This window comes from Pelophylax lessonae (assembly GCF_965119305.1).
Source record: "Pelophylax lessonae genome assembly, chromosome: 4".
NCBI lineage: Eukaryota > Metazoa > Chordata > Amphibia > Anura > Ranidae > Pelophylax > Pelophylax lessonae.
Window position 1 is genome coordinate 499,518,570 of NC_138771.1, and position 26,058 is coordinate 499,544,627.

General features: G+C 43.8%; 1 protein-coding gene across 1 annotated transcript in view; it reads left to right on the top strand.

Annotated features, from left to right (window-relative positions):
- Positions 1-11,819: 11,819 nt before the first annotated feature.
- The window catches only part of LOC309554642 (uncharacterized protein), a 215,408-nt gene continuing 201,169 nt past the window's right edge, over positions 11,820-26,058 (top strand). Inside the window, exon 1 of the mRNA XM_082256361.1 lies at positions 11,820-11,962. The gene's annotated coding sequence lies outside the window, so the exon portion shown is untranslated. The remainder of the gene's footprint in view (positions 11,963-26,058) is intronic.

The following is a 26,058-nucleotide window of genomic DNA, read 5'->3' on the forward strand; positions in this document are numbered from 1 at the left end:
AACTCCTGGCCCTATTAGCAGGTGGTTCTCTCATGGAAAAGATCCTGTCTATTGGCCACACATTAGCTGCTTTGTGATGTCCAAGTGATTAGCCTTGTAGAGCAAGGGCTCTGGTTTCAGTTCCTCTCAGGGAGAGTGCCTGACTTCAAGTCACACGTTTTCCTAGCAGTCATTCAACTGATATTCAGTCAGGCAGACCCTCACATTACATAGTGGTTGGTAGATCTACGGCAGTGGTCTCCAAACTTTCTAAACAAAGGGCCAGTTAACTGTCCTTCAGGCTTTAGCCCCGGTTCACACTTGTGCGTGTGCGGGGTTCGCATGTAATGTCGGAGCGCACTGCTCCGACATTACATGCGATCGGCTGTGCGGTGCGAGTTTAGCCATACAAACTGTATGGCTAAATTCGCATCGCACCCGCAGCAAACACGCACAGGAGGCATTTTTGCAGCCGCATCAGGATCGGATCGCACAGCAGTTCACACTTGTGCAATCCGATCCTGTGCGAACTGCACGATCGCACTGCGATATGCGATCAAACTGGGGGTGTCGTTAAGATTACATTGACACCCCCAGCGGATCGCATATGGCAGTGTGAACTGCCGGGGGTGCGTGTGCGATGCGGGAACAGGCTGCGAATTCGCAGCCTTCCCGCATCGCATAAATGTGAACCGAGCCTTAGGGTGACCAGACTGTGGCCAGTGGGATTAAAAAACATGTAAGTAAACCATCTCCCATTATTTGTTTTAGTGGGGGGGAATAGTGCCCTATTGTTGGTGTCTGTGGGAGGAATAGTGCCCCATCGTTGGTGTCAGTTGATGGAATAGTGCCTCAACAGCCATATGAAGGCAGGCAAAGGGCCATATCCGGCTCACGGGCTGCAGTTGGCAGACTGCTGATCTAAAGGATTGTACAATTAGATGGTAACGTGTATGTCAAGCTTTACCTATGGTTTAAACAGCGACCTGATCACAAATTTAGTTGTAAATCTGTAAGATATTCATCTGCCAAGGAGTGAAAATTTACTCCTGGTCAGACATTAGTAGAATTTTAGTAATCTGGTGAAGGCGCCTAGTTTTGTAGTAAATCAACACAAAAAAAAAAACACTAAAAAAAGGCCTGCTGCTCCTTTTATGTGTGAATGTGACACAAATAAATAAACTGAAAAATACTTAAAGTAAGTAACGGTTCACACTAGTGCGGTTTGCGAGATCGCATGTAATTCGGAGCGCACTGCTCCTTCATTACATGCGATCTCATGTGCGGATGCGAGTTCAGCGATACACTTTGTATGGCTGAATTCGCACTGTATCCGCACCAAAAAGGCACATGAGGCATTTTTTCAGCCACATCAGGATCGGATCGCACAGTGGTTCACACTTGTGCGATCCGATTCTGTGCGAACTGTCAGATCGCACTGCGATATGCAATCAAACTGGGGGTGTCGTTAACATTTAATTGACACCCCCTGCGTATCGCATATGGCAGTGTGAACTGCCAGATGTGCGGATGCGATGCGGGATCACGCTGCATATTCGCAGCGTCCCCGCATCGCACAAGTGTAAACCGAGCCTAAGTGCTGGCACTAGTGTTATAAAAGTGATCCAATAATATAATGAATAAATAAATAGTGAAAAGGTGCTGGTGAAAATTCAGTGTTCATAACATAAAGATAAATGCACCAAAAACATATCAAGTGATATACAGTGTTAAAGTGTTGTTCCCTTAACCACTTTACCACTAGAGCATTTTGCTGTCTTACGTCTGGGCCACTTTTTGCGATTCGGCGCTGTGTGAATTTAACTGACAATTGCGCGGTCATGCGACGCCGTACCCATACTAAATTTACGTCCTTTTTTTCCCACAAACAGAGCTTTCTTTTAGTGGTGTTTGATCACCTGTGAGATTTTTACTTTTTGCGCTATAAACAAAAAAAGAGCGTTTATTTTGAAAAAATAACAATATTTTTAACAATTTGTTTTCTGCTACCCATGTTTGGTAAAAAAAAATCGCAATAAGCGTATTTTGATTGGTTTGCGCAAAAGTTATTGCGTTTACTAACTAAGGGAAAGATTTATGTAATTTTTGGTGTTTTTTTTTAACGAGTAATGGCGGCAATCTGCGATTTTTTTTGCAGTACTGCGACATTGCGGCGGACAGATCGGACCCTTGACTGACATTTTTGACACTTTTGGGGGTACCAGTGACATTACTGCAGTAATCAGTGCTATAAATATGCACTGTTACTGTAAAAATGACACTGGCAAGGAAGGGGTTAATTTTATTGGAGAGGGAGGGGTTAATGTATGCCTGGTGCTTACTAACGTGTGTGGGGGGAGGTGACTGTGTGAGACAGGGACAGATCGGATGTCCAGCTATGCTGAACACTCCGATCTGTCACTCCCTGTCACTTAGGAGAACCGCCCGCTCTGTTTACACAGGCGGGCGGATCTCCTCACTCGATTCCCCGACGATCGGGGCAGAGCAGCGGCGATCGCCGCCGCTCCTCCCCTGGCCCGACTCCCGCTGTGAATGAAAACAGCGGGAGCGCGCCTCCGGCGGCGCACGAGCGCCGCCTACAGGGGAGGAGTCTGGCGACGTAGGTCTACGTCGTCAGACCTACAAGAGCCACTTTGCCGCAGTAGTACTACGGTACTCAGCGGTAAAGTGGTTAATATGTAACTGATAGCGTAACAAAATACAGTAATGTAAATAGTGCAGATAAATATTTGTGCTCCAAAGTAAATATGAAATCAATATTGCAGATGCGCAGGTTAACTGTGCAACAAACTGAAAAAAGTCAGTGCAATATATCCAGTGGTAAACGTGAACATCCAGGTGTTCCACCTCGTGAACTTGTGTAAAATGAATATGCTCACCAGAATTCCACAGGTCACACAGACCTACAAGCGCTCATATCAATACTCCAAAAGATCCTGGGATACAACAACTCCTCCTTCACTCTCCTTCAAAAGGGGTCCCCTGGATATCTCCCCTGGGTCTTTCCCTCAATATAGCACAGATGGGAAACAGGAAGCCGCAAATAGTGTAATCCCGCTTTTATTAAATTAATAAAACAAAGTAGAAAAGTGAATGCTTACATATTCATGTGCCCACCTGGCACAGGAAAGATGGCTCAAGTTGTTATATGGGAGCTTGTTTGTCTTAACCAGTAGTTCACGTGTACTAGCCTTGTAGCGTGGCAGCGGTCGGCGCGTGTTCCACGGCCGCACTAGAAATAACGTCACTTGGTTTGGACGTAAATTCCGGTGCGGCCATGGAACGTACGCCGACCGTTCTAATAGGAGAAAAAGGTACCTGCACTACTTTTGGCCGGAGTCGGAGCAACTTTCATTGACTTCCATTATGTGAAGTCAGTGCAAGCAGCGCCGAAGTCGCGGTGCATGGCGACTTGTTCAAGTCGCCCCGAAGTCGTGTCGCCATAGTGTGAACCGACTCTAACACTGTATATCACTTGATGTGTTTTTGGTGCATTTATCTATATGTTATGAACACTGAATCTTCACCAGCACCTTTTCATTATTTATTTATTCATTGTATTATTGGATCACTTTTATAACACTAGTTTAGAATGTTAAAAACAGACACAATTTTGAAGCACTTTCGAATGACATTTGAGTCAACAAATGTATTGAGAGTTTGCCGGCAAATATTTTCAATAATGTTCATTCGAAATTTTATGGTGCATGGCCAGCTTTAGCCTGATCTAGATTTTTCATTCTTGAAAATAAAAGTATTACCTTTCCTTATTTAAAAAATGGAAGAGTAGGTAGTTGTTTTCAGAGCTGTTAAAAATTTAACCAACTGATGCTTCATCTTCACCACAGAAGAGCAACTAACATGGATTGCAAGGCGCTGTAACGCAGTTGCGTTGCCTTAGTTAATTGAGGTGCCATTCAAAATGACTTATAACATGTAATGTGCATTGTCGCAGGTGGTGGTAACGCATGTGTTGATGAGGACCTTACTACAACGCAGAACTGTAATGGACCCTCAAAGAAACCTGAACTTATGGGAGAGATACGCAAGCTGCCATTGCCAATGTGCCCATGAAAGTTGTCTTACATGCTGATCCTCTGTCTTCAATAGTTACCCAACTACTGACCTGGAATATGAATAAAAAGTCTTTGTTCCTAATCTGTATACTTTATTTAGAGTCAATGACATTGCAAATATTAAAGTGTACATAAAATCAAAACTTTTTTCTTCTTTTAAGATTTGGATGAAGTAATGAAGAATTCAAACCCCTATCAGGAGTTGTTTTCTGTGACCCTGTGTGGGGGATTCGCCCTCTTTATTTGTTCTGATGACCACTTACAGAAAATCCAAAGTAATACTGTACAGAACACATACTGTTTAATTTACTGTAGCAATGTCCCCGTATGGCTTGCTGTATGATGACTTGTTGGGCCTCCTCTGATTACCAGCAGACAGTCACTTAGGGTACAGTTCACACATTCATCCTTACTTACAATGGCTCGTTACTCAATAAACAGTCCAGAGGTGTTGGTTTTTTTTAGTATTTATTGTGGAACCTGGATGGGAGAAGGGAATAGTGGGATACTCCAACTGGAACTATATTCAGTTAATAAGGACAACTCTCACTTGGCCTCACCAGGTTGTTTGTGGAAGCATTCACACTGCTTTGACCACACTGCCACGTGTATGGAAAGGGTTTAGTCTCCTTGCTCTTTCTCCAGCAATAGACTTGGTGAACTACATTATCTTCAGGATACTCTCTAGCATCCCCTTTACTAACACCTGTCCACTGTCTCTTTTAGCTGCAGGGGTGGTCCCCCTCAGGTCAGGCCCCTAGACATAGATCTGTACTCACTGTATGCAGAATCATATCCTTCCAGTGTCTCCCTTCCAGTCAGCTCTACAGGACCTCTGGGTTCAGTTCCTCTCTAGCTCTTTAGGCCCTCGGGCCTAACACCTGAGGACGCATTGCAACTTCTACAGAGGAGGAGGCAACCGCCTCCTGCCCCTGGGACTCTGCTTTCCAGTAGGGATGATCGAACGGTTCGGGTCCACCATCGGTTCGGCCCGAACATTGGGTGTTCGAGGTTCGGCCGAATTTAGAACTTTTTGCCCAAAAAGTTCGGAATTCGGCAACCAGAACCGCCCAAAATGCAATGCTTCAGGAAATGGGCTTTAAAAGCCCGTGATTAGACCAGAACCATTAGCAAAAGCCAATTGAGGGGGCAGGAGAATGCTAGGAATGTGATTGGAGTGACTAGGGGGTCCCTAGACCAATCATTAGTGAATACGCCCCCCAGTATATAAGATCGCCCCCGCCATATTCCTAGCATTGTTATACTGGACATGGAAGAGAATGGAAGCAGTTCTGTTAATTTTACTTTAAAAGTGTCATTTAGCTATTTTTAGTGTGAGGAAAGGGATATCTAGTGTAGTTAGAGTGCTCCTTTACACTTAAGTTAGCTTCAAAAATTGAGTTTCTGTAGGGAAAGTGTTAAGTGTAAGGGGACCGTAGTGTAGTGTAGGGTTAACTGGCAGTGACTGCTATGGCAGGGTGACAAAACCCTTCCATAGCAGGGTGACCGCTATAGAGAAATGATCATTTCTCTGAATAGCTTTGTAACTGGAATATGGCTTCTCACCAGCCAAGCATTTTTTATGCTGCAGGGGCTGCCACTGCCAGTGCTTTTTTGAGGACATGTTTGATGTCAGACATGACATCTGAACATGTGTATAGGGGGTATATATGGACATATATGTCTGAATATATACCCCTAGACATATATAGGTGTGATAGTAGCAGAAATAAATGCTTGCGCTAATGAAATCATTTACAGGAATATATTTCTGCTACTATCACACCTATATATGTCTAGGGGTATATATTCAGACATATATGTCTATATATACCCCCTATACACATGTTCAGATGTTTTGCCTGCCTCAAAAGAACCCAAAAAAATGCCAAAAAAACGCTAGCATCAAAAAAAAATGCCCAGGTGTGTTTTAGCTGGCATTTTTTGGGGGGTTTTGGAGGCAGGCAAAACATCTGAACATGTGTATAGGGGGTATATATAGACCTATATGTCTGAATATTTACCCCTATACATATATAGGTGTGATAGTAGCAGAAATAAATGCTTGCGCTAATGAAATCATTTACAGGAATATATTTCTGCTACTATCACACCTATATATGTCTAGGGGTATATATTCAGACATATATGTCTATATATACCCCCTATACACATGTTCAGATGTTTTGCTGGCATCAAAAGAACCCAAAAAAATGCCAAAAAAACGCTAGCATCAAAAAAAAAAAAAATGCCCAGGTGTGTTTTTGCTGGCATTTTTTGGGGGGTTTTGGAGGCAGGTAAAACATCTGAACTGTGCACAGTACCACTATACACATGTTCAGATGTTTTTCCTGACTGCAAAGAACCCAAAAAAATGCCTGCTTTGAAACCGGCAAGGTGTTACAGCAGCGAAGCCATATTCCTGTGCTCAAAGTTTTCTAATACAAACAATCCTTTTTTTTTTTTTCTGGTTCTGGACATGCTACAGAGCTGAAACTTCACAGGTACACCTTTTAGACCCCCCAGACACAAAATCACACAAAAAAAAGTTCTTAAAAATAGTCATTTTTGATAAAAAAGCCAATTATTGAAGAAAAAAAAAAAAAGAGATTTTTTGATTTTTACTTTGGATTTAGTATCTGGGGGGTCTAAAAAGTGTACATGTGAAGTTTCAGCTCTGTAGCACGTCCAGAACCAGAAAAAAAGATCATATAGGTGTTAAAGTTAAAGTAGGCTCCCGAACCACATCCCTGTTCTACTGAAAAATTATCTTTTTTTTTTTTTTCAATAATTGGCTTTTTTATCAAAAATGACAATTTTTAAGAACTTTTTTTGTGTGATTAATAGTTAATGGGGCATGACCCAGAACCCTAGGCACTTTTTAGGGGCATTTATTGGGTTTTGAGGGCTTCAAAATGGTGTTTTTTGATTACCGAAGTTCGGGTCCCATTGATTTCAATGGGGTTCTGAAATCTGGGCCGAACTTTCGGGAAGTTCGGATGTTCTGGCCGAACCGAACTTTTCGAAAGTTCGATCATCCTTACTCTCCAGCTGAAAGACCCAGAGCACATGTGCTCCTGGCATTTATACAGTATCCCAGCATGCAAGGAGGCATTTTCCTCCAGGGCTGTACTAAATGCCTGTGCCCTCATTTGTCAGGTTTCCTCCTACTGTCCAATATGCCTCACTATTGGACCAGTGTGAAACACTGAGTTGCACCTGAGCACATTAAGCAGACCTCACTAGCAGATCCTGCACTCTGGTAGGCAGAGAACAGTATAGATTTACCTGGCAAACCTTCTGGTGAGCAGAAAGAATCCAAAACGATACTCTCTCTCTTTAGCACCCACCTTGGAGGGTGCTAGATTACTTTATCCCTTCTATTTCTGTAAATTTATGATGGCAATGTAAATATTTTAATTAAAATATTACCTTATTCAGTGGCGGCTGAATTTTTGGGGGGCGCAAACAGAAAAATGTAATAGGCATTGCTTTGCGGCAAAAAAGTGCATGACTTTGATGTCACAAAAGTGTGAAAGGGGCCTTCAGCAATCAAAGTATAGTGTGCCCCCTTCAATGCAGAGTAACCACAGCATGCCCCCTTCAATGCAGAGTGACCACAGCGTGCCCCCATCAATGCAGAGTGACCACAGCGTGCCCCCATCAATGCAGAGTGACCACAGCGTGCCCTCATCAATGTAGAGTGACCACAGCATGCCCCCGTCAATGCAGAGTGACCACAGTGTGCCCCCATCAATGCAGAGTGACCATAGCATGCCCCCATCATTGTAGAGTGACCCCAGCGTGCCCCCATCAATGCAGAGTGACCACAGCATTACCCCTTCAATGCAGAGTGACCACAGCGTGCCCCCATCAATGCAGAGTGACCACAGTGTGCCCCCATCAATGCAGAGTGACCACAGTGTGCCCTCATCAATACAGAGTGACCACAGCGTGCCCCCATCAATGCAGAGTGACCACAGTGTGCCCCCATCAATGCAGAGTGACCATAGCGTGCCCCCATCAATGCAGAGTGACCACAGTGTGCCCCCATCAATACAGAGTGACCACAGTGTGCCCCCATCAATGCAGAGTGACCACAGCATGCCCCCATCAATGTAGAGTGACCACAGCGTGCCCCATCAATGTAGAGTGACCACAGCGTGTCCCCATCAATGTAGAGTGACCACAGCGTGCCCCTATCAATGCAGAGTGACCACATCGTGCCCCTTCAATGCAGAGTGACCACAGCGTGGTCCCATCAATACAGAGTGACCACAGCGTGCCCCCATCAATGCAGAGTGACCACAGCATGCCCCCATCAATGTAGAGTGACCACAGCATGCCCCATCAATGCAGAGTGACCACAGCGTGCCCCCATCAATGCAGAGTGACCACAGCGTGCCCCCATCAATGTAGAGTGACCACAGCATGCCCCCATCAATGCAGAGTGACCACAGCTTGCCCCTTTCAATGCAGAGAGACCACAGCGTGCCCCCATCAATACAGAGTGACCCCAGTGTGCCCCCATCAATGCAGAGTGACCACAGCGTTCCACCATCAATACAGAGTGACCACAGCGTGCCCCCATCAATGCAGAGTGACCACAGCATACCCCCATCAATGTAGAGTGACCACAGCGTGCCCCCATCAATGCAGAGTGACCACAGCGTGCCCCCTTCAATGCAGAGTGACCACAGCGTGCCTCCATCAATGCAGAATGACCACAGCATGCCCCCTTCAATGCAGAGTGACCACAGCGTGCCCCCTTTCAATGCAGAGTGACCACAGCATGCCCCCTTCAATGCAGAGTGACCACAGCGTTCCCCCTTCTCGGACCCGCTTCCTGATTTGCCAGGAGGAGGATCCGTGTGACAATAGCGAATATTCATTCGCTATTGTCACACAATGGGTGGGCTCAGGGTGCACTGCTCTGCGCCCCCGGTCCACCCTTTTCTGAAGCCTATTAGAGCCTCTGGCTCTAATCAAGTGCTTCAGAAGAAAAAAAAAACCCATTGAACTCCATGCATCCGGCGCCCCGCATGTAGAATAGGGGGCCGGATGCATGGATAGGGGGGGCGGCGCCCTGGCGCCCCTGCACCCCCAATGCACCTGCCACCACTGACCTTATTCCTAATCAATATACAGCTGTCACATGACCCAGCTCTCTCCCAGCCTGTCTGCAGGGAAAAATAAGCAGGAGGAGCTTCTAGCTCTCTGCTGCTGGTCACAAAAAAAAAAACAGCCTTTGGAATACAGAGTAAAAATAAATAAATAATAGCAATAAACTGTTTTAAATTGTCATACAAATATATATTTAAAATCACATTTTTATAATTTTTTGGAAATACCATGGTATGGGCAAATTTCTTTGCCACGCCCCTCCACCCTGTGTCTTAGAATGACAGGGCGGTGAAGCCACCATTAATCTACATGTTATATCCTACCCCCATTGTGTTTAGCTGGTTAGTGGGAATGGAGGAGGAGAGAGGGATTGGCCTGTCATCTACCACTGTGTATACACCCACAAGTGGGACTCTTTAATGGCATGGGCTGTTAAGATGTGATAGGGAGGAAATGCTCAGCTTTGAAATTCACTGAAAACTGAGCATGTGCAGAGTTGCCACCACAACTGCAAAATCCCTACCTGAATTGGATACATGAACAGAAGGGGGAGATAGAGAGCAGCAGGATCAACCAGATTTTTTTTGCAGAAAACAGAAAACAAATCTGATAGTGACTGAGTGAGTATGAATGGCATGTAATACACCATTCATTGATAGTTTTTTTTACGATGTGGGTCTAGTGACACTTTAAGTTGTCACCAGAACAGGAATGGAGGAGACATTTTTGAGCGGGGACATCTGTTTTGAGTGGGGACATCTGTTTTAGTGACAACTAAATCAGAGGGGATTCACTTTGGAGTGATTTCCTCTCCCCTGCTGTTGTGTCTTCAGAACAGGAAGAAAAGGGAAATCTCCCTGTGAAGAAAACGTAACCTTTCCTGTTTTTTGCAAGTCTAAGGCCCCATTTACACTTGTGATTACCCGCAGGAGACTCAGCATTGCTGAACCTTTGACAAACTCAAATATCATTTTAAAAAAAGCATGACTTCTCTTGCAAAAATCAGTGTACACATTTTTGTGCTAAAAATAAAGTCGTAATGAAAGGGTTACATTCACAGCAACCGCTATCTTCTGGAAACTTGCCTGCTGCCATTAGGAACATGAAGTTTTAGGAAATGTATCTTTAGGGGCACACTTGCAAATGTGGCCATTTGCGATTACCTGCAGAAGACTCATCGGGGTTCCCTGCAATTAGCTGCAGACAGGAAGCCTCATTCAAAGCAATGGGAGGCCGACAGTGCCCATAGCTATTTGTAGCCATTTGCATGTTCATGCAGCCAGGGCTGCTGATAGGGAAGGGACCAATCCTCCTGTAGGGGGCCCGGGCACACAGGGGGGGCCCAACAGCATGGGGAATTGGTGCGGTTGGGCGGAGGGGTAAATACAGAAGGAAGCTCTGTGCCGTTCTCTGCAGCAGCTGAAAGCCAGTTTCTCCCCCTCCTGCCAGCTGCAGGGAGAGACACAGACACAGGACATAATTCCTGTAATTGCTTCTCCGACACCGATCCCCCTCCCGGTTCTGCCTGCTTCTGACCCCCCCCCTCCCCCTTATAAAAAAATAATAAAAAAAAAAAATCAAAAAATTGTTTACCTAAAAAAAGTTATACATTAAAAAAAAATGTAAAAAACAATTAAAAAGCGCTAATTCACACAGGTTCGCTGTTATGTTTGTGTCCGCTAATAATGATTTTAGTGTACATTTAGTAAAAATATTGTCCTGATAAATTAGGTCGGCTGTACGGGGCCCCGGGATTTCTAACAGCAGCCTTGCATGCAGCGATTACCTGCAGATGACAGTCTGCATCCAGGGTTGATCATCCATAGGTAGCTGCGGGCTCTATCAGCCTCCTATTGCTTTAAATGGGGCTTCCCATCCGCAGCTAATCGCAAGGAAACCCGCTAAGTCTCTCGCTGGTAATCGCAATTGACCTTTTCGCAATGGGAAGCTGACAGAACCCACAGCTACCTGTAGATGATCGTTCCTGGAAGCAGACTGTCATCGTTGCATGAATGATTACATGCAAATGGCTGCAAATACTATGAGCACTGTCAGCCTCCCATTGCTCTAAATGGGGCTTCCCGCATGAAGCCAATCACATGGAACCCCGCTGCGTCTTCCGCAGGTAATCGCAAATGGCAAGTGTGCAACTAAATATAAATGTCTTGAAACTTCATGTTCCTCATGGCAGCCAGGCAAGTTGCATTTTCTAAAAGATAGCGGTCGCTACGTACGTATACCTTTCATTGCGACATTTTCAGAGCAAAAACGTATACACTGATTTTTGCAAGAGAATGCATACTTTTATAAACAATGATTTTTGGGTTCAGAAATTGAATCCAGATAGAAATATCCGGGCGTCTGGCATTGTGCATTGAGTCTGACGATGGTCACTCACACATGCAGCGAGCGCTCTCTGCGACAGGCAGGCATGATCCAATCCATACAATGCCATAGCAATATTCATAGCAGCCTACATATTTAACATTTTTGCTGTTGGGCTACATGATTCCCAGTTGCATCCCTGCATCCATAGTGTGTTGTAATCGCCTCTCTATAACCTCTTTATTAGATGCGCTGTATCTCCCTCCTCCTCCCTCCTTCCCGCCCCCCTCTGCTTCATTTAATAGTCAGTCCAGGGATCCCGAAGGCTGTGGAAGTGGGAGCAGCGCTGGATCCTGTGTCAATGTGACAGTTCCCTGTGTGCATCCCATCCTGTGACTCCTGGAACCGTGTCACCGTGCCTGGACTCATTCTCTGAGGTTAGTGACGGTTAAAGTTCACCGACGAGTTCTAAAAGTTTTACTTTCACAGATGTGAGCTATATTTGTTCGTGAGAACATTTTTTTGCAAATGCCCTAAAGGAGGACGTGCATACCTGGGAACTTTTAAAGGTTTGTTGTTTTATATGGCATTTTTTGGGTGTGTGTGTGTTTTTTTTTGCATGCTTTTTTTCAGGGTGACCGTGTTTTTGATGAATTTAAATTTTGTCTTTACATGAATGTACTATGCTTCTTTTTTTTTTTTTTTGGACATGCACCTACAGTATATACTTGCTTCAGCATTTATTGAAATACAAGGCACACTTGTAAGATGGGTCTCTATGCTGCAGCACGCAGAACGCTTAAAAACGCAGTACCCCAAAGTGCATCAGTGTGCAGCTATGACTACGTATGGCTCTAGTGCATCTTAGGCTCTGTTCACATCTAGGCATTGCTATTTTTATAGGCTTTTCTTCTGGCATTTGTGAAGTGTTTTTGCAGTACCCCAAAGTGCATCAGTGTGCAGATATGACTACGTATGGCTCTAGTGCCTCTAATGCCTCGTACACACGCAACGATTATTGGCCGACCGATCGTCCGACTTTTGTCCAGAGTGGTGTTTTGTTGGTTGGAATGTGCCTAGACTGCACACAAATTTTCTCGGCCAACAAAAATCTACTTCAGAAGTGATGTCATGTGTTGGTTTGCTTTCCGTGTGTTTTTTCTTCTCTGAGCATGCCCAGTCTTGCTCATCAGATTTTTGTCTGCCGAAATCTGTACTGACTGACCGAAAATCGGCCGTTGTGTTGACGGCCAACAAAAATTTTATAGCCTGCACACCAGATTTTTTTCGTGCCGAAAAGTCGGAGTCGGTTGTCGGAAGCATCATACTAACAAGCCGAAAATCGGCCGATCGGACGTTGGCCGAAAAATTCCCGGCCAATAATCCATGCGTGTGTACGAGGCATTAGGCTCCGTTCACATCTAGGCAATGCTATTTTTAAAGGCGTTTCTTTTGTGAAGCGTTTTTGCAGCATTTTTATGCAGGTGTTTTGAGTTGACAAGTGACCAATGAAAAGCAGTAAAATGCCTGTAATCTGCCAAAAAAATAGCTCATGTACTTTTTTGAGCGATGGACGTTTTGCTTAAAGCGGAGTTCCACCCTGGATTTTTTTTTTTTTTTTTAATACCCCCGGGACAGTCAGGGCTAGTGCATTCCACAATGGCTAGCCTCTGATCTGTCCCGGGTTGCACTTACCTGTTAGGACAAATACTTACCTTGCAAACGTCTTGTCCAGCGCTGCCATCTCAGATGTGGGCAGCTTGAAGCCAGCGCGTCCTCTTCGGCGTCTTCTTCCGCCTTCTTTGGTCCCACGATGCTCTGCGCCGGCCCCGACGTCACTTCCGGGTCGCGCGCGTCATCCCTCCACAGCTTCTGGGCATGCCCAGAAGCTGTTTAGAAGGGGATGACGCGCGCGACCCGGAACTGACGTCGGGGCCGGTGCAGGCGCAATGATTCCTGGGAGCTATGACGTCCAGCTCCCAGGAATCATTGCAGAGCCAGGAAGTGACGACGGGCCGCGGCCGAGGAAGGAGGAAGAAGGAAGTAAGGTAAGTATATTTTCTTCGCTACGAGGTAAGTAAAAAAAAAAAAAAATATGCGATTATCCATTTCTTTTTCAGGTGACCCGGAGCGAGAAGATGGAGGTAAGTATAAAAATAGGGTGGAACTCCACTTTAAGGTGACGGAATGCTCAGATGTAAACAGGGGCCATTGAAATACATGGGATTTGTCTTGTTGGGCAATTTTAGAGCTGAGAATTAGAGCAGAAAATTGCCCAAAAACAACTGGATGTGAATGGAGCCTTATGCCTCGTACACACGTGCAGATTGTCGGCCGAAAAGATTCGGCCGACGACCGATCGGCCGATTTTCGGCTTGTTAGTATGATGCTTCCGACAACCGACAGCGCACTTTCAGCCGAAAAGAATCTGTCGTGCAAGCATTAAAATTTTTGTATGCCGACACCAGAGCGGCCGATTGTTCGCCAGTCAATACAGAATTCGGCCGACAGACAGCAGATTTGCAAGACTGGGCATGCTCAGAAAAGAAAAAACACAGGGAAAGTTAACCATCACATGACATCACTTCTGCAGTCGGCTGTAGTCGGCGGACAAAATTCTTGTGCAGTCTTTTGCACTTTTCAACAGACACGACAGCCCGGGGACAAAAGACGGCCGATAGTTCGGCCGACAATCTGCACGTATGTACGGGGCATTAAGCTTTAGAAAATCTAGGTAAAATAAGCGCTAAGTGCTAGTACAACCGCTAAAAAAAAATTCCGCCAAGGATCTTTTAATAAATGCCTGCTCTAGTCCCTTGAGAATAAATGTTTATTCATGGGGGGGGGAGTGGAGAGGAGTGGGACAACACGTATGGGGACAAACAGTAAAGCCAAACAATTCTATGCCCAACATTGGGGGATGTCTATCAAAGCATGTTCACTGATGATCAAAGGTATATCCATAGCCACTAAAGATTTTGTGGTTGCATATTGATGGTTCCGACTGCTTTAAAGAATTATCTAATTGTGTTTGCAAGGATCAGAAAACACAAAAAAAAATGCATTCAACTTTGCAGTCACTTTTGGCATGCCATTGTAAGCAAGTGGCGATCTCAGTCTGAAATCATGATTTTCAAGGTAGGAAATAACAAGGGTGACCAAAGGTCTGCATAACAGATCATTAAAATTATAAATTTGACAGCTGTAACCAGTGTACAAAATAATAAGCGTAGCAATTGCCGTGTTATTAATACAGCGAATGCTGCTACCACCTGAATTTTGGGAGCAACAGATGTTGAATTGACCCATGAGCAATGCTCAATCTGGCATGTGCGCAAGTTGTTCAGCTTGTGTTTTAAATGCGGCGAGCGATGCAATGTCCATTCTGTGCCCAAAAAGGGACAAATAATTGGTTCATCCATTTGCTCCTTTATAAATATGCCCCAAGTAGTCGACTGGAGTAGCTGGAAAAGTTCATTGACTCAATTTATGATTTAGGACTGCATATGCGGTGACATCTGATGGAGGATCATCGCTTTAGCGATAAGGGTAAGAGAGGGAAGATATTATGTGCTACTTCTTGTTGTTTATGGATAAAATCAGTTACGGTCACTCTTGTGTTTAAGAATATTGTGCAAAAAAAACTTGGAAAAAGGTTCGAATGATTGCTTCACCTGTGTTTGAATCATTTGAATCTGAGAAGAATAACAAGAATGGAAAATAAACAATTTCGGTTTTTGTTCTAATCATGGGCGACTTTTAAGCATGGCACATTAATGTTGTAAAGGTCGCCTCCATTTCACTGAAATGTTTTGAGGGATCATTCACTCTTGTGAGTTTTGGTAACATGCTCTAAAACCTTTCAACAATGCATGGCAAAGCACCTGCTCCATGTACAGTGCGTTGTGGTGCCATTCATTGTGAATTGCACACCAATGCATTGTACAGCAGAACCCCACACACGACGCAACACAGTGCTCCTCAACGCAGTGCATATACTGTGTGTTGTAGTGTGCTACATTGTTATACAAGAACAATGCACTTTTCTATCCATTGTGATCAGGGCAGCCATCAGAAATTTTGGGGCCCCTTACACATCTTTAGGCCTGGGCCCATCCGGGCCTGACCATCAAAATTCTGCAGGGCCCGCCCTCTGGCCTTCCCACCAAATCCGCCCACTGGCCATCCCACCAAGTCCTACAGTGTACCCACTTCCATTTTAACACTTTTACAACTTAATACATGAAAATGAATCCAATCCAGCAAAGCAACATCCCCATATATTCAGAAAAGAGACATTTCAATCCAGTAAAGAGACGGCCTCATATATTCAGCAAAGAAACATCCCAATCCAGCAAAGAGACAGCCTCATATTTTCAGTAAAGAGACATTCCTTCAGCTGCATCGGCTTACTCTGCAGCCGCCCTGCTTTAGCAATTGCTAGTTACTACAGCAGCAACAACTCGGTCTCATTGGTTGGGGCCTGGGTGGCCGGGCCCCTCGGAACACTTGGGCCCCCTACATGTGTATGGGCTGTCCCCCCCTGATGGCTGCCCTGATTGTGATGAGTCGGCAGCTCATTCATAAGGAATTTTAGGCAAAAAATGTGTCCCCCAGACATTTCTGGCTAATTTTGCACTTCTGGCCAGTATGACTATCTCATGGCATCTTACCATACCAGGATCACTGTAGACACACAAGCTTGTTTAGTGCTATGGAGTAGGACAAGGCAAGGGAACCGCACACACAGAGGTCCTGGTGCCAGGGGCCTACTTTCCAAATACTTTTATTCCCAGAGAATGCTTGTTTGGAGCTCTAGCTACTCTGTTGTTGCACAGTACAACAACATAAAACGATCCAAATTGGTAGACTGTCATCTAATATCCTAACAGTTGGGGACATGTGAAAATTTATGAAAGAATAATGGACCTCTGTGAGTCCTCTACTTTTTTGGCATACCATAGGAGGATAAGATCACCTCCTATGATCTGGTAGAAGGGGCAGGGCACCGACACCACACTGGGTGTTAGGTCATACAGTACATTTTTACTGTTCTCTATAGCAAGAAAACTGGTAATTGGTGTGACTTGGGCAGAAGACTATAGCCCCCCTGCGGGTTGTTGGGGGTACTGCAGTAACGGGAGAATGGAATGTACATCTCCCTTCTCTACTTCATAGGAATAAACATGCATGCTCAGCCAATCTATATGTGCATGTTTATCAAAAAGTAATTTATATAAGAAAGCTTTTTCAGTGATCAGGGTATACCAGCAGGACTGACTGCCACTTGATGTCTATGGACACTGTCAGGCTCTGTTAGAAACAGGAGAGGGGTAACTCCTAGACAGCAGGAGAATGTAGCACTTCCCAGCAGGCAGTTGAGGGTACTGCAGAAAAACGTGTCCTCAGAAATAAATAACCAAATCAAACATAATGAAGTGCATTTATTTCAGTAGTGTGTTTCAGCCCAACCCTTGAATCTGCACATTGTAGAAGTTTAATAACCCCACTCGTGGAGCTCGCCTTGCTTCGCACCTTGCTCTCTCTGCTCTTACAACACATAAAAACCATTGGCAATTCTGCAATAAATTGCTGAAATAACTTGACCATGTGACAGCCAGTCAAAGGAAGGGTTGCACCCTAGAAGTGCTGCAAGCCAAAGGCCTCACATCTGGTAGTGTAATTTAAAGGGATATTGCCCTTTTGATGGTGTCAATAGCTTTTATTATTTGTTTTGGAAACAGGAAAAAGAAGGGAAACACTTAGTAGAGCAGCGAACAATCCTTGCATACTCCGAGCATGTAGCATAAAAAATCAAACACATGTGGGGTACAATAGAGATTATTGAAGACCATAACCTGCAGGTTAGGTCTACTATGAGGATCTTAGCACACTAAACCTGGCATAGAAGCCAGGACCGTAACTAATTATGAACTACTGGTAGAACATTCAAACTTTCTGGATAGTGCAAGGTCAACATCCGGCCAACCCCCACTACAATGTATGTGTGCTAAGCAGTGCGATCACAGGTACACAACCTTACCAGAATAAATCCCAATAGGTTGACCTATGAGGCAATGGAGCCTTCAACCCACGTTGTGTAGTAAGGAAGGCTCTAGAATCAGACATGCTTTGCATCAGTCCCTTATAGGGGAACTTGCATTCATCATTACACTCAGGTGTGTCTGGGTGAAAAGGGAAAAAGGGAGAAGCAATACGTCCCATAGAGGCATAATACCAAGTTTGGCAAAAGTAAAAGATGTGGAAGAGAAGGAGGAAAGAAAAAGAAAGGGTGGATCCATCTGGGAATCTTCCATCAGTCTTTGTGGTAATCAACTCAATGTGTCAGGGACCTGTAGGTATGATAGCCAGGGGGACCAAATTTTCTCAAATAGGGATTTTTTGTCACGTAGAACACTCACTATTTTTTGGTTCAGCATGATCTTCATAAGTTTATGTTTCATCAGCGATATATCTATAACAGGACATTTCCATGCTGATGCAATGGCTATTTTGGCCGCTAGGAACATGAAGTATATTAATGTTTGGGTATGTCTAGGGACATTTTTCACTGGCTTATTAAGTAGGACGATGCTAAAGTCTTTATCAATATTAACCATTTTAACCAAAAATATGAGTGAGTGGACCCACATCTAAAAATGGCGAACCTTGGGGCACGTCCACCACAAGTGCATTGGTGTGCCCACTTGGCCCCACCCCCTGAAGCACGAGGTCAAGGCTCCCGGATACATTTTGGATAGGCGGTCTGACACTAAGTACCATCTGGTGTATACTTTATATCCCACCTCGATCAAGGCAACATTAAGTATACCTTTATAAGTTAGTGAGCTTAATTTACACCAATTCTCCGCCTCAGGGGCCATTCCCAGGTCTCTCTTCCATGCCGCCTGGTATGACAATTGATTCAAAGGAATGATAAAATGTTTATAAAGCATGCAGACCCCTTCCCAGAGAGCAGCATCCTGCATGCACCTGTTTTCAAACATAGTGCATACTGTCAGGTCTGAACCGTCTTTTCACAGTGATTTGAGAAAGTTTTGAATTTGTTGTAGACAGAAGCTCTCTCCATGGGGGGCATCTCCAAGCGGCCCATGAAGTATGAGCGAGGACGTATTCCCTTGTGGTCCAGATAGTCACCTATTCGGTACAATTCATTGTTCACCCACCAACCAAATCGATTGGTTTGTAAACCAGGGAGGAACCGGGGGTTTACCAAAGAGTGGAGCCCCTGGGGTGTGTACCGAACATAAAGGCCATCTTCTGCAGCTTGTATCACATATGCGTAATGAGTGAGAGAGCGTTGGGCTCAAAATAGCTTTGCAGTGTTTTGGAGGAGTCCACAGGATGAGGTCCATTGCAAGTGGAGAGCAAGCCTGGGCCTCCAGTGGGACCCAATCAGGACTATATTGATGGCTATGAAGTTGGCATAATTGGGCTAGTTGCGCAGCCAGGTAGTATTTCTGGAACTCGGGCACTCCCAAACCTCCAAGGTCTTTAGGAGCATACATTGTGGCCCAAGCTATTCTGGGACCCTTGGACCCCGATTTGTAATGGAAGATTTTGGATTTAAATCGGCGCATGGAATCTGTGGGGATTTTGATAGGCAGAGTCCAAAAATAATACAATAATCTAGGTAAAACAGTTATTTTAACAGACTCTATTCTTCCCATCCAGGACAAAATCCCATCAGACTATACCAAAATCCCATCAGACCTACACTTTAAACAGTGAGGCTATTTTGGAAGTAAGTCGGATTCCCAAATAAGAGAAGGATGTAGATTGCCATATAAAGGGGAATTGGGACTTGTTTCTCTGGAGCATTGGGGTTGGTAAATTGACATACAACCTCCGACTTATCATGATTAACTAACAAGCTGAAAATTTTCCCAAATCTCTTTAGTAGCGATAAGAGTTTCGGTAATGTGGTGTGGGGGATGTGATGAACAGCAAGAGTTCATCAGCGAATAAAGCACACTTATGGCTCATCCCTGGCTCTCTATTCCCAAAAGGTTTGGATTATGGCAGATTGCAATTGCTAAGGTTTCAATGGCTACTATAAATAATATGGGAGATAGCGGGCAGCCTTGTCGAGTGCCAGACGAGATGGGTATCGGATCCGACCTATGGCCCCCGCAAAAGTATTTTAGCCAAGGGTGTGCTCTATAGCAAATGCATTGAGGCCAAGAACATAGGACCGAAATTCCATCTAGCCAGCACCCGAAAGAGAAAGGGCCATGAGAGCGAATGGAATGTTTTGCGGATATCAATGGACAATAACATTCCAATCCTATTTGCCCCACCATTTCAGGAAGAGTGAAGCAATGATATAAGGTCAATGGCCCTCCTAACCTGGTCAGCTGCCTGCCTGTATGGAAGAAAGCCCACCTGGCCAGGGTGCATGTAGTCAGCCAGAAACGCCAGAAACCTGTTTGCCAAAATGTTTGTGAATAGTTTCAAATCTGTGTTAATTAACCGCTTGCTTGCCGACCGCCGCAAGTAGATATACTGCGGCGGTCAGCCCCGGCCAGGCAAAGTGACGTATATATACGTCACTAGCCTGTGACCGGTTTGTGAGCTAATAGCGCGCGAGCGCGCGCCCGCCCCAACTCTTTCACTGAGGAGTCCGCGCGTGTGACCGGCAGACCCGATGTCCGCCGGTCACACTACGATCGTCGTAGTGTGTAATCTTATGTAAACAAGCCGCCTATCATTCTCCCCTGTGTAAAAATGGAGATCAGACGGTTCTACTATGTAGAACCATTGATCTCTGTTTTTACACTAGTAGACATGTCCCCCCACAGTTAGAAACACGCCCCTAGGACACACTTAGCCCCTCCCTCTCCAATACAGTTAACCCCTTCCCTGCCAGTGTCATTTTTACAGTAACAGTGCATATGTATAGCACTGATTACTGCAGTAATGTCACTGGTAACCCCAAAAGTGTCAAAAATGTTAGTCAAGGGTCCGATCTGTCCGCCGCAATGTCACAGTCCCGCAAAAAAAATCGCAGATCGCCGCCATTACTCGTTAAAAAAAACCCACCAAAAATGACATAAATCTTTCCCTTTGTTAGTAAACGCGATAACTTTTGCGCAAACCAATTAAAATACGCTTTTTGCGATTTTTTTTACCAAACATATGTAACATAAAACAAATTGGCAGAAAAAGTTAAAAAAGTTTTATTTTTACATGTTTTTTTTGGGAATTTCATATAAAAAAATGTGAAAAATATTGTTATTTTTGCAAAATTTACACTCTTTTTTTGTTTATAGCGCATGATCAAAAAATTGCACAGGTAATCAAATACCACCAAAAGAAAGCTCTGTTTGTGGGAAAAAAAGGACGTGAAATTCGTTTAGGTACAGCGTCGCACGACCGCGCAATTGTCCGTTAAAATCACGCAGTAAAAAATCGCAAAAAAAACCCTGGTCAGGAAGGGGGTAAAATCTTCCGGGGCTTAAGTGGTTAAGGATATAGGGCGTTAATTAGCTACATCAGTGTAATCTTTATGGGGTTTAGGAATACGTGTGACAAAGGCTCTATTAGAATCAGTGTCTATTAATGCCTCCTTTTTGTATGTTTTTAAAAAATTGTGATAAAGAGGGGGCCAAGAAAGTGGAAAACTTTTTATAATATAGGGTAGTAAACTCGTCCGGGCCCAGTGCTTTGCCTAATGGGGCCTGTTTTATAGCAGGCAGAACCTCTTCCGTTGTGATAGCCTTGTCTAGAAGGTCTCTTTGTTAATTCGTCAAAGTCGGAATAGGAAGACGGTCAACAAAATCATCATATGCTAACTGGTCACTGACATTGTCATCATTGTATAACTTACTATATAAAGCTTGGAATTCCTGTAGAACTAGTTTAGGGTTTTGCGTAATGGAACCATCCGATTTCCTGATCTTGGAAACATGTGGTGGAGGGCGTTTGGTCGACAAAAGATTACCTGGTTTATCCATTTGGGAGTAAAATTTAGTTTGGGACCATCACAGTTGTTTTTCTGCTTTTGTAGTGAACAAAACGTTTAGTTCTAGGTGGGTGGTCTCAATTCTGTCACTTAGGTCTAGGCGGGGGTTACGTTTGTGTTCTTTGAGTAAAGCAGCTAAGTCGCCTTCTTTTTGTTTCAATAGTATAATGGTTCTGCCATCCCTGACTAGTTTTTAAAGGTGTATGCTCTAGAGCCATCATCTTGGTCCTGCTTTCACTACTTAAAGGGTTTGTATAGCCAAAACATTTTTGTTTTAAATGGTAGAGGAATCAATAAAATCCTCTTCAGGTAATTTTTGATGTCTGTGTCTCGTTAGGAAATAGGAATCTAGGGCAAATCTAAAGTGAAGGGAAATCCCCTTTTAAAAAGTTCTCAAAACAAGTGCCACTTTTAAAAGATTTCCCCCTCACCTTCTGTTCAGTGACAACTGTAAAATTTTGGATTCAGCATTAATTTGTGTCCCAGAGACAATGGTCACCAGGACAAACGAAGAGGGTAAGTCTTGCCAATGGGGACACATACTCCAATGAAAACCTGACTGGGGTTCTAATCCATCTCTATGCTATTTAAAACTAAAAAAGGATAGGGTTAGATGTGAAGAGCCCCTAATCTGACATTAATCTTGCACCTCCAACCTACCTTTAGAGATACAAGAGGTAGAGGCACTGACTGGCTGCCCAGTCAGTGCTTCTGCCTCTTAGATTTCCAGGTCCCTTAACTGCAATTTTAGGCCGGCCATAAACTGAGCAAATTTCTTTTTTCAGGAAAAAATTTGCTCAATTCCCTAATCAACACAGACTGTTGATGCGAGAATCCCTCCTGCTGGGCCATTGTCCTCTCCCGAAGAGGGGGGGGGGGGGGGGGAAGAGGAGCCTCGCAAGTGGCTATAGCAGCCGCTAGGGATAATCGCAAGAGAATCCGGCAGGCTGGTTGTACCGAAGTTCATTGATTAATCAACTTGGTACATTCAGCCTGCTAATTAAAGGTTCAAACCGTGAATGGCCTGCCTTAGGCCAGAAGTAATAAGGGGAACCACACCAGGTCAGTAATAATGTGGACCCAGAGTTAGACTCTACTCTGCTGTCTGCTTTAAGGGTGCAGCTAGAACAGATGTTGGTGAATGCAAACTCTACATACAAGAGAATCCAATGCGGAGAGCACTGCAAAACGTCTTTATTAACTGTGGGTTAAGCATGCAGTCCATCTAATTCAACCAAAAAAAAATCATACAATCCCATATACACAATCCTATACCCACAGTTGATCCAGAGGAAGGCGAAACAACCCCAGCAAAGATTAGTCCAATTTGCTACAGCAGGTAAAAAATTCCCTCCTGATCCCCCGAGGCAATCCGATATTCCCTGGATCAACTTTTCCTATAAATGTTAGTAACCAGTTATATTATGAACATCTAGAAAATAATCTAGGCCTTTTTTAAAGCAATCTACTGAGCTGGCCAGAACCACCTCTGGAGGGAGTCTATGCCACATTTTCACAGCTTTTATTGTGAAGAAATCTTTTCATATTTGGCAATGACATCTCTTTTCTTTTAGACATAAAGAGTGCCCCCTTGTCCTCTGTGATGACCTTAAAGTGAATAACTCGACACCAAGTTCACATTATGGACCCGTAATGTATTTGTACATGTTGATCTTATTCCTCCTTAATCTCCTCTTCTAAAAAGAGAATAAATTAAATTTTTCTAATCTTTCCCTAAAGCTGAGCTCCTCCATGGCTCTTATCAGTTTGGTTGCCCTTCTTTGCACTTTCTCCAGTTCCCCGATATCCTTTTTGAGGGGAAAAATGATATCTCTCTCTCTCTGGAGTCCATGCCTCTGTCAATACAAGAAAGGACTTTGCTTGCTTTGGAAACCTCAGCTTGGCATTGCATGCTATTATTAGGCTTATTATCTACCAACGCCCCCAGATCCTTCTCCACTATGGATTACACCAGTTGTACTCCCCCTAGTATGTATGATGCATGCATATTCTTAGCCTCCAAGTGCATAACTTTACATTTATAAACATTAAACCTCATTTGCCACATAGTTGCCCAATTAAACAGTGCATTGAGGTCAGCTTGTAAGTTTGAGACATCCTGTAAGGATCTTCATCTTCAACCATGCAAGCCGGGCTGGAACTTTTTAGTCTGGAGTACAACACATTACCCAATTCTGGTACTATGTGTTGGAGGGTATTCTGAATGACCCCTACTTATATTTGCTCCTTTGTGGAGGAACGATGAGAACTGCTCTATATAACAGAGTGTTTTCCTGTTTTTATAATGTTAATTTTGTTTAATTGGGATCTGTCTTTAAATGATTGATTGTGGAGCAGACCTCTTTGTAATTATAAATGGTGTGATTTCTCATTTTTACTCATGCTTTGAAGAAGGCCGTCATGGCTGAAACATGTTAGCTATTTTGTGCCTGCTTTTAATGTAGCCTTATAAAGAATTTGGGACTTGGAACATGCCGGGTTGCTGGCTAATTTCTTCTATGGATTGATACCTTGGGAGCACACACTCCAGTCATGAGCACTAACCCTCAGCAATATACGTGGTAAGGTAACAGACCAGTTGAGCATGGGTAAAGTTTTTTCAGCATGACAGGGCGGGAACCTCTTCCTGAATTGCACACATCTGGAGAGGATTTGGTTGTTTGTAAGCTTTCGGCACACTGTCAGTACAGGAGTGAATCACATGGGGATTCCAAAGATCACAAACAGATGGACAGAATGAAGTACATTACAGAATATGTGAACTCTCGCATGATTCTGTTTACACCAAATGCTATACAGGCTGTAGAGGATTTTCTGAAAGGTTTCCCCAGGGCAGACAGTTACAATTATAAAAATAAGTTTTTAATTAACCTAAATGTTTCAAATATGGCCACAAATCTGCAAATGTATACCACGCTTTTTAGGCTTGCCAAAGGTGAAGCATTTCCGGAAAACCATTGCCCAGTAAGCTACAGATCATATGGTGAATTAGTGAACCTGTTTTTTTTTTTTTTTTTAATAAAATCTTTTATTAATTTTATCAACATACATAATCTCACAAAAAAAAAAAAAAAAATACATATTATATAAATTATCCCATTACCCCCAGTCATATACATTCCGTGAAGTGAAATAAGGCAAGACACTATATATTGCAATCATACTTAATAGTGAAAATGTGAAAAAAGTAAAAAAGTGAAAAAGAAGACAAAAAAAAAAAAAAAAAGGTGATATAGGGGAAAGTGCAACCCACCTTTCCCTTGTCATTTAATCACCGTGTCAACGTATCACTCAAAAAAAAAAAAAAAAGAAAGCCACATCACATCCAGTGTTTTTCGGAGGGGGTCTAAATGGGGGGGGGGGGGGGGGGGAGAGAAATTGATATCATATCAAAAGACAAAAAAAAAAAAAAGAAATGCAAAAATCTGTCACAAAAATCCCTAGTAAATCAATTCAATTTAAACTACATCATGAAATATGTGCCGTTCTAAGATATAACATGTCATGTTCAGTACACTCCATAGCATCATCGTGAGGGCCGGGGATTATCAGTGGGCAACTGTTAACCAAACTGGGCCCCTCGGTCCCTCTCCAGGATTATTTTCCATGGGGAACACTCACCATCAGAAGACCACTGTCATTCAAAGATAAACTAATTCCCAAGCTCTGTAACATCACCATATCGTAAATACATTATCACCTTGCCTTTCTATGGTTTTTGCCCCTGATGTAACCTGTTATACCAAACTCTGTAGCATCGCCATATCGTATATACTTTATCACCTTGCCTTTGTATGGTTTTTACCCCTGATTTACCCTATTATACATAACATTTTGAAGGCCCATACCATTTTTCCTTGTTACCCATGTACTTATCGGGCCCCCAATTAACAGAATTAAACACCTCACCCCAACTTTCAGACTCCGCTAAAGTGGGGGTCAGTACCCAAAAAATAAACCCAAGGCCTCCATCGTTCCCTGACCACCTCTTCCGTGTTACTCAATGCGGCAGTAAGCACTTCCATTTTGTGTATCTCGTTTACTTTTGAGATCCATAAGCTATCTGGTGGTGGAACAGTTTGTTTCCAAAAAACAGGTACACACGCCTTGGCAGCATTGAGAAGACGGAGGGTCAAGGACTTCCTATAATTCTTAATTGAAATTTGAGTCATATGTAATAGGCACAATGCCGGATTATCCTGTACATCTACATTCGTTAATCATTTAATTACTGAGGCCACTTTTTGCCAGAAGGGCCGTAGAAGCGCACATTCCCAAAAAATGTGTATCATAGCTCCCTCAGCCAGTCCACAGCGCCAACATGTCCCCGCCTGGGTCGCATCTATTCTTTTCAGCACTGAGGGGACCCTGTACCATCTAACAAGAATCTTGTATCCCAGTTCCTGTATTTTACTTTCCATCGACGACCTATGTACTGGGTTCAAAATTTTATCAATTTGTTCCTCAGACAAACTAATATTTAGCTCCTGTTCCCATCTTCGAAGAAACCGTAACGGCTGGGCTTCC